This window comes from Ixodes scapularis, unplaced genomic scaffold, assembly GCF_016920785.2.
Source record: "Ixodes scapularis isolate PalLabHiFi unplaced genomic scaffold, ASM1692078v2 PGA_scaffold12__126_contigs__length_90152505, whole genome shotgun sequence".
NCBI lineage: Eukaryota > Metazoa > Arthropoda > Arachnida > Ixodida > Ixodidae > Ixodes > Ixodes scapularis.
Genome location: NW_024609838.1, coordinates 48,832,606 through 48,843,921, shown reverse-complemented (window position 1 = coordinate 48,843,921; position 11,316 = coordinate 48,832,606). Strand labels below are relative to the sequence as shown.

General features: G+C 47.5%; 1 pseudogene; it reads left to right on the top strand.

Annotated features, from left to right (window-relative positions):
- The first annotated feature begins 225 nt into the window (after positions 1-225).
- On the top strand, positions 226-957 carry LOC120851175 (annotated as a pseudogene).
- Positions 958-11,316: the final 10,359 nt, after the last annotated feature.

Below are 11,316 nucleotides of genomic sequence, written 5' to 3'. Positions count from 1 at the left end.
CCAGATGAACCATATTTGGCTCTTCACCTTCAACTCCCTGACAGCGAAACAAAACATTATGGAAGCCAAGAAACTTGTGGTGAAGAAAAAAGATGCCTGCTGATCGATCCCGACGAGTGCTAGGTACGAATACGGCTGCACTGGACACCTATTCACACATTCGACGACATAGTGCGGAGGGCCCTAGAGCCTTACGGATAAATCAACGAAGTATCCCGCAACACATGGATGGCGGAAGGCTTTTAGAATGTTCAGACGACGACAAGGCTGGTGAGAATGAACGTAAAGGAAGGCGTCACCAAGGAAAACCTCCCGCACCAGCTGCGTCTGTTCGGCAGCAACGTTCTCGTTCTTGTCCCCGGAAGAGCGCCTCTCTGCCTTCGAAGTAAGAGAACAGGTCACATCCGCCGAGAATGTCGCGTCCCTCGCTGTGGCAAGTGCAATCGTTTTGGTCATGAGCAAGAGGATTGCATCCGGACGTACGCCACTGTGATGCGACCGGCTCCCGAGGAAGACAACTCTGAATTCTTCATCGATGAAGATGAAGCTTCGAAAATCGAAGACGGCACTGGGCACCCAACCACCACCCATACCCAAACACCTTCAGGGGCTGACAAACGAGGCGCATCGCAGAACGAAGACACCACCACATCGATTCTCGAAGCTGACAAGACAGCTGTCTGCGTCAAAAGCTGCACAGACATCGACAAGGCCGCTCCAGGCTCCTCAAAAATCCAGCGACAGAAGACAGTCGACAGAAGTGACCTCTCCTTAGACGATGCCTCTGAAGTTGACTCGGAAATGGGCGACAGCTCGGATCCCTTCAAGCGACCGCTAGATTGCGTCGAAGAGGAAGACCCTGACCTTGAAGGGCCTGACTGGAGCAAGCCACAAGAAAGAAAGAAACGCAAGCCCCGAGCTCCACCGGATGGCCAACGAGAGCAAACCTCGCAGTAGGTGGTTGTGTTCACATAGAGAACAGTTAGCGACAGTTCTTTACTTTATTTGAATATTTACTCGTGCTTGTCACCGCAGCTATGAATTATGTAAGTTTTGCGTGAAGTTGTTGTAAATCGCTCTTTATTAGAATCCTCCTCCTCCGTCCCAATAATGTTTGCATCCAAATTATCCGCTTTTCCTACTATTTGCTTTACGGTGGGTACACTCAATAGTAAAGGTTTAAATTCTACTCGTAAACAGTATCGGCTATTTCGTTTGCTTCACGTAGAGCAAGTAGACTTTTTAGCCATACGAGAAACAAAAATGTCGGAGGAAGAGCAAGTTACGAAGGCGCTACAACCCTTTCTTACTTCGTACGAAGTACGTGAAACGCATGCAGTTGGCACGGCAGGAGGCTGTTTTTTGTTCCTTAAGAAATCTGCCCCTCTCTCAGATATGAGTCTCACCACCGATGCCCATGGACTTTTTATAATATGTGACTAACTTGTTTGACGCACAAAGGGGAATTATTTGTGTCTATGCCCCGTGTAAAGCCAGAGAGCGAACCCTGTTCTTCCACTATATATCACACTACATCAAACCAAATCGAGCCACTGTATTACTGTGTGACTATAATTGTGTATGCAATGCAGGTGATAGATTTCCAATAACGCGTAATAATGATGTTAGTGCCAATCGTCTGAGTGAAATAATAGCAGAATACAATATGGAAGATGTTTTTCACATATCGAGGGGAACTAAAAATATTCAATTTACGCACTTTCAAGAATCTTCGCACGCACGCTTTGATCGTGTTTATGTTTCTGCTGACATTGTACATAACATTAGCTCTTATTGTGTAAAACCAGTGTTTTTAGTGACCACTGCCTCGTAACGGTCGCAACTGGAGAAAACAAAATTCCCAAGGCAAAGTTTAATTGGCGGTTGTGGAAGCTGAACACCAGTCTGCTTAAAGACGAAACATTTGTAGCTACAGTAGATGACCTGTTAAGGAAAATAACAGAGCAGAATGAGACATGTCCATTGGAACGAAGGGAGCGGTTCAAGGAGCAAGTAAAAATGTCAGCAATCGAGAGATCGAGCACGCTGATGTTCTACGCTCGGGCAGTACGAAAACTGCAGAAGGATTTACGCACTTTGTACGAAGCTGAATGTGAATGCCCTGGTTGGGGAGCAAAGGATATTGCAAATGTCAAATCACGCCTCGAGAAATTCCAGAAGGAGCGATACGAAGGCGCTGTGATACGCTCAAGGACACAGCGGTTTCTCTGTGGTGAGCAACCCACCAAACACGCCTTGATAGCAGAAAGAAGGTATGCTTTGTCCAAAGAAATCCTCGAAATAGAGAGAAATGGTATCATAGCTACAGACAGAGCAAGCACTTAGGATGCCTTTGTGGAACATTATCGACGACTTTTTGAGCTCACACCGGAACTAAAAGATGACAAAATTGACGAACTGCTGTCTTTAAGCCGAGAATAGATGACGAAACAAAGGAATGGCTGGAGGGACCCATAAGCCTGGAGGAAGCCGAAAAGGCAATAGGCGACCTGCTCGGTGGTAAAACTCCAGGCGCAGACGGGATTTGTTCAAGCTTTTACAAGAAATTCAGAAAAGTACTCACTCCCATTCTTCTCGCTGTCATATAGGAATCTTATAAAAGAAAATCATTACCGCTATCTTTTTCTAGAACGCACACTGTGTTAGTTCCAGAATCAGAGGATGCCGACAAGCTACGCCGAGTAGAAGGTTATCGACCAATAAGTTTAGGTAATGTAGATTATAAGATATTTGCCGAAATACTCAATGGAAGGCTACAGCGCGTAATTTACGAATTGGTGGGTGACCACCAAACGTGTGGCATAAAGGGCAGGACGATTCAAACGAACGTTCACGTAGCCAGAAGCATTTTAGAATGTTGTAGAGAAGAAGAAAATCAGATTGCCATGCTTCAGGTTGATTTAGAAAAGGCATTTGACCGCGTACGCCATAAATTTCTTTGGGCCATTTTGCGGCACATCAACATTGGAGATGTTATTTATGAAAACGTACGAATGGCATATAGTGGCTGTTGTACGCGACTAATTGTAAACCGTAGCGTAACTTGCAGCATCCCTGTAATGTCCTCAGTACGGCAGGGTTGCCCACTCTCGCCTTTATTATTAGCGATTTATCTTGAGCCTCTCTGCTTGAGCGTTGCTAACAACAGAAATGTTCAGGGAATTACGCTTAACTCTATAGAAGTCAAGGTATTGGCGTACGCTGACGATCTAGCAGTTTTTTGTAGAGACGAAAAAAGTGTAAGCAGCGTTACTGATTTAGTTAAACACTATTGCGAAATTAACGGTGCGGCTGTAAATTTAGAAAAATGTGCCGGATTTTGCACGGTACATGGGCCACAAAGCCCTCAGAGTTTGAAGGGATCAAGTGGAGCTCAACACCTACGAAGTACCTCGGTGTACCACTCCAGCACATGCGTAATCCAAGTGTTAAATGGCCCGAAGCCACAGCTAGCTGAATTAAAAGAGCGGGTATCACGGTGGCCAAACCGCGACTTATAAATTTTCGAAAGAGCAACGGCCTGCAACATATTTCTTCTTGCTATGCTCATGTATGTGTTGCAGGTGTTGCATTGTGCTCAAAGTGCAATGAGGAACGTTCATAGAATTTGTGCTAAATTTATCATGAAATCAAACTGGAAGCCAATGAGAAGAAATGACTTCTTCCGCCATATTCATTTAAAGGGACTAGGTTTATAGCATTTGTTTGTCCGGCAGCTCATGTCGCGATTCATTTTCCTACGGGATACTGAACAGCCTTTGGTGCGTGCGGTGTTTCAAACAAAACTGGTCGAGCACTTGCCTTTCTTTTTGGTGTCGAGTCGTGGCGAGCACCCAATAAGAATTGTTGGATTTTTAAAGGAGGTCGTCGAAGCATATCGTTTTTTGGCGGTGCGCTATTCCAGACAATATTTGTCTTGCATTACTAGAAAATCTTTGTCCAACGCCCTGTATGACACTCTTTTCCCGGAGCCTTTGTATCGTGCACTGTAACACCAGGAAACCGGTCAGGATGTTCTTTGTCGCGTCAAGAGTATGGGAATCTAGCCACGTTCCAAAAGCTTTTTTTTTCAAACTTCATACCTCGACGCTCCCCGTGAAAGTGTGGCCTCACGAGAGAGGTATTTTTGTTCCTTTGACCACTAATTGCTTGCTGTGTAAAGCCCCCGAAACTATAGAGCACGTGTTTATTTTCTGTTGGGATGCCCAGTTGTTTTGGGACGCGTTACAGAGAACCTTGAAAAATACCTAAAAATAACAGCACATTCGATCCATTTTCTTCCGATTACTTCACAGGAACTTGTACCGTACGACCTTATAACGTTAATTGGCCTGTACAGCATCTGGTGTTCGCGGATGAGGTGAGGCATGCGGACCTTAACCCGCGACCGGTTGAGGCATACTTTATAGAATTTGTGACTGAAATATGTCGTACCTATGCACATCAGGATACTGTTCCCGAGTGGGTTGGGATGTGTGAGAGACTCCTAAAGAGCCACCAATGTATTAATTGATATGTGCTAATCAAAAGACTGTACGCATAGCCTGAACGTGTGTGTGTTGTGTATGCTGGGTAATAAAGGTAGAAAAAACAAACCTACTGTGGTCGAGATGTTAGATCGCCGGTACTTGCCGTCGCGGTGTCAAAGGCCCGGGTTCAAATCGCGTCAGTAACTATTTTTTTTTTCTATCTGTGTCACGTTCCTGAAGTGACGGTGAAAGCGAAAGACGAAGAAGGGGGCAAGCTCGAGCGAAAGGGAAAGGAGAAGCTCGAGCAAAAGGGAAAGAAGAGGCTCGCGCAGGACATTCGACGACTGAACCTGAAGGGCGGCCGCTGACACGCGAACGCTCCCGGCAGCCCAGGCTTCGCTCCTGGTGAACCCTGGCTCCGCTCCAGGTCTTCTCGCCGCCATCGAGCCGGAGCGACGTCGTGCCTGCTGCTCGCACCAGAAGCCCGGAGCATTGGACTTCCGAGCTCGAAGGCGCACGCGAAGGGGTGTCCTCGCAACATTCCTGTCAACCCAGTTGCGTACCTGGTCGGTCAAGCGACACCATCGAACTGGTGCTGGAAGGCCTAGAGCTCCTAGCAAGCTTGGATCCACACCCGTAACATCGAGGAACAAGGCCGCGTTCCGTTCCAAACAAGATCGACGCTCGAGACTGTGAGTGTTCTCAGCGCGCGACCGAGACACTCTGACTGTAGCTAATTAACCACTCTATTCTTGTTCTTTCGCTTCTGCTTATATTTTTATTCCTGTTCTGGTTCTTTTTTTGTGCTTGCGAGTAAATTAATTTTTGTTCGTCTACTTATGTGTCGTTTTGTCTTTCGACATGCCCTCGTCCCCGCGGAGGAACATGACAATTGGCGAGCTTGCCAGGATGATGGCCCATTCTGACGTCTTGTTCTTCTGAGAGGTAGAGGAGCGTCGGAAGACGAAAGGCATTCAGGGTCATGGAGGTAGAGAGATTAACGGCTGTCGGAGAGAAACTGGGCTATGCTGGGCCAGAGTTAAGGAAATGGGTGGACGACGAAAGAGCGCGATTAAGGGAGGAGAGAGCTCATGAGCGTGAGTTGGCAAGGGAAAACCGCGAGGGGGAACTAGCTAAGCAAGCTACCCTAGAGAAAGAAAGGGAGATATTGCAGTTGAGAATCGCTGCGCGAGGGGGTCGCCAGGAAGGGGCTGATGGGCAACGGGGAGACGCGCCAGTCCAAGCTCTCCGAGGGAGTCCTCACAAGTTGATCCCGCAATTCAACGAACGGAGGGACGACCTCGATGCATACCTGCAGCGTTTCGAGCGCACAGCGACAGGTTTGGGGTGGCCTCAGGACAAATGGGCGACGACATTAGGCCTGTGTCTGACAGGAGAAGCGCTCACGGTGGTTGGTCGCATGACACACACGGACGCGTTGGACTATCCTAAAGTAAAACTGGCTCTGCTCCAGAGATTTAGGTACACAAAGGAGGGATACCGTGAGAGATTTCGGGATGCTAAACCCGAGGAGGGTGAAACTAGGAGGCAGTTCGCCGCTAGGCTGTCAGGTTACTTTTATCGGTGGGTGGAGGTGTCAGAAACCGAAAAAACCTTCGAAGTGCTACGAGACACGGTTCTGGTGGAACAGTTTCTTGGGACTTGCTCAAGCAATCTAGCTGTATTCCTTAAAGAGAGGGACTGTCGAACTTTGGATGAAGTGGCAGCAAAAGCTGACCTCTTTTTAGAGGCGCAAGTGCAATCGAGCACAGGTGGAAAACAGAAAGAAGAGACTGGAAAGAAACTGAGTGCAGAAGATCCAGCTAATAATGATAAAGGCGAGGCCAGGAGAAGTAGCCGCTGCTTTCTTTGTGGGAAAGCGGGTCACAAGGCAGAAAATTGCCGGAGCAAGGCTCAAGGGTTTAAATCACCCGCGTGTTGGAACTGCGGACGCACGGGTCACAGCGCTAATCAGTGCAAGGCGGGACAGGACGGAAGACACCAAACCTCATGCATGTGGGCAAGGCCTACAGCTACCGCGGACGAGCCAGAGGAATCCTTCGTCACGCTGAGGAACGGAGACAAGATTTCGGTGGTAAATGCAGCCGTTGGGAGAGCTCCGAAGTTCCTTGCAGAGAATATGCCCGTGGCTGAAGGACGCCTAGGGAACAGGCGAATAAATGTGCTCAGGGACACTGGGTAGTGGTCAGAAAAGACCTGGTCCCTCCAGAGGATTTCACCGGAAGATCGAGCGCCGTTTTCCTATTGGACGGGACAATCAAGAACCTACCAGAAGCGAAGATTTCGATTCAGACGCCATTTTATACCGGAACGGTTCTAGCGAAATGTATCAGTGACCCACTCTACGATCTGGTGCTGGGCAATATCCCGCAGATCCGAAGTGCGGATGATCCAGATCCTGGATGGGAGAACGCACGTGAAGTGAAAGAAGAAAGTCCTGTCGGCGGCGCAGCGGTAAACCAAGAATCGGAGATACGGGCGGACGTCCACGAGATGTCCGGTGCAGGCAAAAACAACGACGGCTCACGTCACGCGAATTTGGCGGAAGTTGGTGCAACCCATGACACAAGTGTCCCACGAAGTGGAGAAAGGAAAAACGAAGAGTTAGGCCTGAACGTGCCGCAGGTATCAATGATCGACACGACTCCAGAGACACTCGCTCGAGAGCAGAGAGACGATGACTCGCTCAGAAGGTGTTTTGGTGAAGTTGGGCAAATCACGAGAAGGTCAAAGTCTGGGACGAAGTTCCAGTTCTTTGTGAAAAACAGCATGCTATACAGGTCTGTTGAGTATTCGTCGGGGAGAAAGACGATTCAACCGGTACTTCCGAAGAAGTTTCGGACAGGCAGTGAGAAGACTCGCGCATGGTGGCGTCATGTCCGGGCACCAAGGCATAAAGAACACGCTGGGCCTGGTGGCAGAAGAGTTTTTCTGGCCGGGGATGCAAAGCGACATCAAAAGGTACGTCCGATCATGCGGCGCCTGTCAGCGCTCGGATTCAAAAGGCAAAGGGGGCAGGGCGCCTTTGGGGAATATGCCCACGGCCGAGACGCCTTTTCAGGAAGTAGCCATCGACATTATTGGACCTATCGTACCGAGCTGGACGAAGAGACAAGGATGGAAGGACGTTAATGTAAAGAAGAATTTGGACGCAAATAAAAAGCGCCGAAGTGCGTGCGCTGATCGAAGAATTCAGAGAGATCACCGATGTTCCGGGCTACGGTCGAAAAAGAATGCCTCGCGTTTATTTGGGCCGTCGCCAGATTCAAGTTGTTTCTGTATGGGCAAACCTTCAGGGTACAGACCGACCATCCACCGTTAGAGCTTTTGAACAGAGCCAGACGCACCGACAGCAGAGTTATGAGATGGATTATGGCATTACAATACTAGAGTTTTCATGTCGAATACATTAAGGGAAGAGACAACGTAGGAGCGTACTTCATGAGTCGAGTATAAAGAGCCGACCGACGGGTGGTTGGGTTTCTAAATAGTGTAATCTTTTGTACTCCAGGGAGGTAGAGACTCTAGTTATGCTCTACGAATACCGACACTTTCAAAGGATAAACTGCTGAGCCTGAACGAGTGTTATGAACAGTGTAAGACTGGTGCGAATATCAAGGTCTCATTTTGTTTTTGTGTGTACGTTGATGTTTTTATGCGTGTGTGTGGGGTGAGCGTTGTGAGGAAGACAAGCGACGTCGACGACGTCATGCACATATTATCAGAACTTTGACGTCTCGTCGCCTCAAGAAGTGAGGCTCTTGAAGAAGGGGGGAGTGTCACGTTCCTGAAGTGACGGTGAAAGCGAAAGACGAAGAGGGGGGCAAGCTCGAGCGAAAGGGAAAGGAGAAGCTCGAGCAAAAGGGAAAGGAGAAAGGAGAAAGGCTAGTAAGGGAGACGGTGCGAATAAAGTCTTTAGGTAATTGCATAAGCCAGGCGTCGCTACAGTTCGGTAAAAATTCCAAAAGTTTTTTAAAAATATAGTTATATTTATGTATATATATATATGTATATATATATTTTTTTTTTCTTTTTCTTTTTTCTTTTTTTTTTGGGGTGGACAGAGGGAAAGCTGTACTGTTCAACTTTGCACCGTTTTACGTTAAGTGCGTGTCATCCTTTCGTCGAGGAGGAAAGGAAAACAATTTAAGTAAAAAAAAAAAAAAAGTTTTTTTTTTTTTTTTTGTATGTGTTTGTGGATCCTTGTTACTTTGGAAGAGGTAATGGTCCTTTTGTTATATTTTGGGGGAGATTGCTGAATTATCTTTGTGAATCGGCATGAAGGCCGTCCATAGCGCTAGTTTGGAATTACAGGGTTTGGCGTTTGGACTGTTTAGAGGTTGTCCCTTTGTGTTGGTAGTGACTGTCTGGAGGGTTTGGCGGTTGAACTGGTTAGAGTTGCCCCTTTGTGTTGGTGGTGGGCTGTTTGTGGACTATATAAGGAGGAGGACTGAATAAACCTGGTAGCTGAGTTTGAGACGTCGTCCTGTCCCGTTCTGTTTCTTCGACTTTTATGTTTTTCTACCCCAGTCTCAGGTATATTCAACATGGGAAAGGAGAAGCTCGCGCAGGACATTCAACGACTGAACCTGAAGGGCGGCCGCTGACACGCGAACGCTCCCGGCAGCCGAGGCTTCGCTCCTGGTGAACCCTGGCTCCGCTCCAGGTCTTCTCGCCGCCATCGAGCCGGAGCGACGTCGTGCCTGCTGCTCGCACCAGAAGCCCGGAGCATTGGACTTCGAGCTCGAAGGCGCACGCGAAGGGGTGTCCTCGCAACATTCCTGTCAACCCAGTTGCGTACCTGGTCGGTCAAGCGACACCATCGAACCGGTGCTGGAAGGCCTAGAGCTCCTAGCAAGCTTGGATCCACACCCGTAACATCAAGGAACAAGGCCGCGTTCCGTTCCAAACAAGATCGACGCTCGAGACTGTGAGTGTTCTCAGCGCGCGACCGAGACTGTCTGACTGTAGCTAATTAACCACTTTATTCTTGTTCTTTCGCTTCTGCTTATATTTTTATTCCTGTTCTGGTTCTTTTTTTGTGCTTGCGAGTAAATTAATTTTTGTTCGTCTACTTATGTGTCGTTTTGTCTTTCGACATGCCCTCGTCTCCGCGGAGGAACATGACAATCTGACTGCACTCCCACTAAGAATGTAAACAAGGCATATGAGCTCTATAAAATTATATGGCGCTAGCAGTTTTGACTCACCAGTTCGTTGTTCATGACCTCGGAAGAGCGCATACATGTCTCTGGCTTCCTTTACCAACTTCCGCCACGCCTCCTGCATCTGCCGTACACTCCGCGGAAAGTTGACAATATCTTCCCATGCCCGTCTCTTCGTTCGCAAGGGAACTGTGCAGCTGAATTTTTGTAGAATTCTGTTGTTTCCGTTTTCAAACTGCTCTAATTATTTCCATTTGTTGATCCAAAGTCATTTTAGGTGCTTGCGTTAGAGAGAGGGTTTGCGATGTCGACGCCTGATTTATTTTTGCATTCGGTTGCGATCGGCTGCTATTCTAACTAAAATTCAACAAGTAATGTGCTAATATTACAAAACAATAGCCACAACAAAATGTAAAGGGTAAAAATATACCTTTTATCACATTCCATGCAAGTAAAAGTATAATCTCTTTTATTTCGGGTTTACTACTTTCTCAGACGTTTGACTAGCTGCTTTGCCTGTAGGATTTCGCTCAATCTATGCATCCACAGCTGCTGGTCTTTTTTTCTTGTTGCTTATTTTGTGAAATTCTTTTTTTTTAATTCTAACAACTGCAGTTTTTATTAGTACTAAACGGGTGTCTCCTGTTATTGAAAGGAGTCGTAGCAAGTGCGTTGTATATTTAAAAACATAAAATTCAAGTTGCTGGGAAAAGGATGCTTTTTCGGCTCCGTTTGTGTGAAAGCCATACCGATGCTGATACCTTGGTTTTCTTTTAATGAACATTGTGAAATGATTGTATTAGCGCGTTAACTTGCCTCGATCTTTTTTTGTTTTCTTCCCGGTGTTTCGATTGAACAGGTGGGACTAACAGTGAACACCGTGTAAGGCGCAGTTGTGCAAGTGGATGATTCCTAAAAAGGATCGCAGTTAAAAAGGAAGACACACGCAAAATACAAAAAAAAAACTAAAATGTTCTTAGCGCGATTTGAACTCGAAGCTTTGACGCCTTGACAATAAGTCCCGGCGCTCTAACCTCTCGACCACAGTAGAAGGCTTTGTTTTTCCTTATTGCACCACAGTAGAACGCACCAGACGCCGGCGCTGGCGAAGGTATATAAATATTATGGCACCCCTTTCATCTCGAGTGGTTCTTCCTTTATTTTGGCTTACTTTTACCCTTCCTGGCCGTAACTTTCTCTGCCGCTCCTACAGTATAAGGGAGCGGTCAATTGGACTCTAGTTGAAAGTCCCTGCAGTCAGTTTCTGCGAGCGAAATTAGGCTTTTGTGCTTGAAGCGATACGGATTTCTCCGCCATTAGGCAGGGACGCTAGGTACTTCCTTGTCCCCATCGAGCTGGTCATGTGACAGAAAAATCCCTCTTGGCCGCAGCCGCAGCCGCGGCCGCAAGATCAGCAAACCGGCCCTGAGGTCATTCGATGAGTTCAAACGAAGACTCCAGACGCCCCCAATTCTTGGCCATTTCGACCAGTTCGGTGAAACAGAGATCTACACGGACGCCAGTAACACGGGACTTGGTACGTGTTGTGTACTAAGGTGTATCCTGAGAGAGCGCGGCGCGCGAGCATAGGCCAAGGCACCTGCGCGTGCCAACGCGAGCCATGGCGACTTCTACGCGAA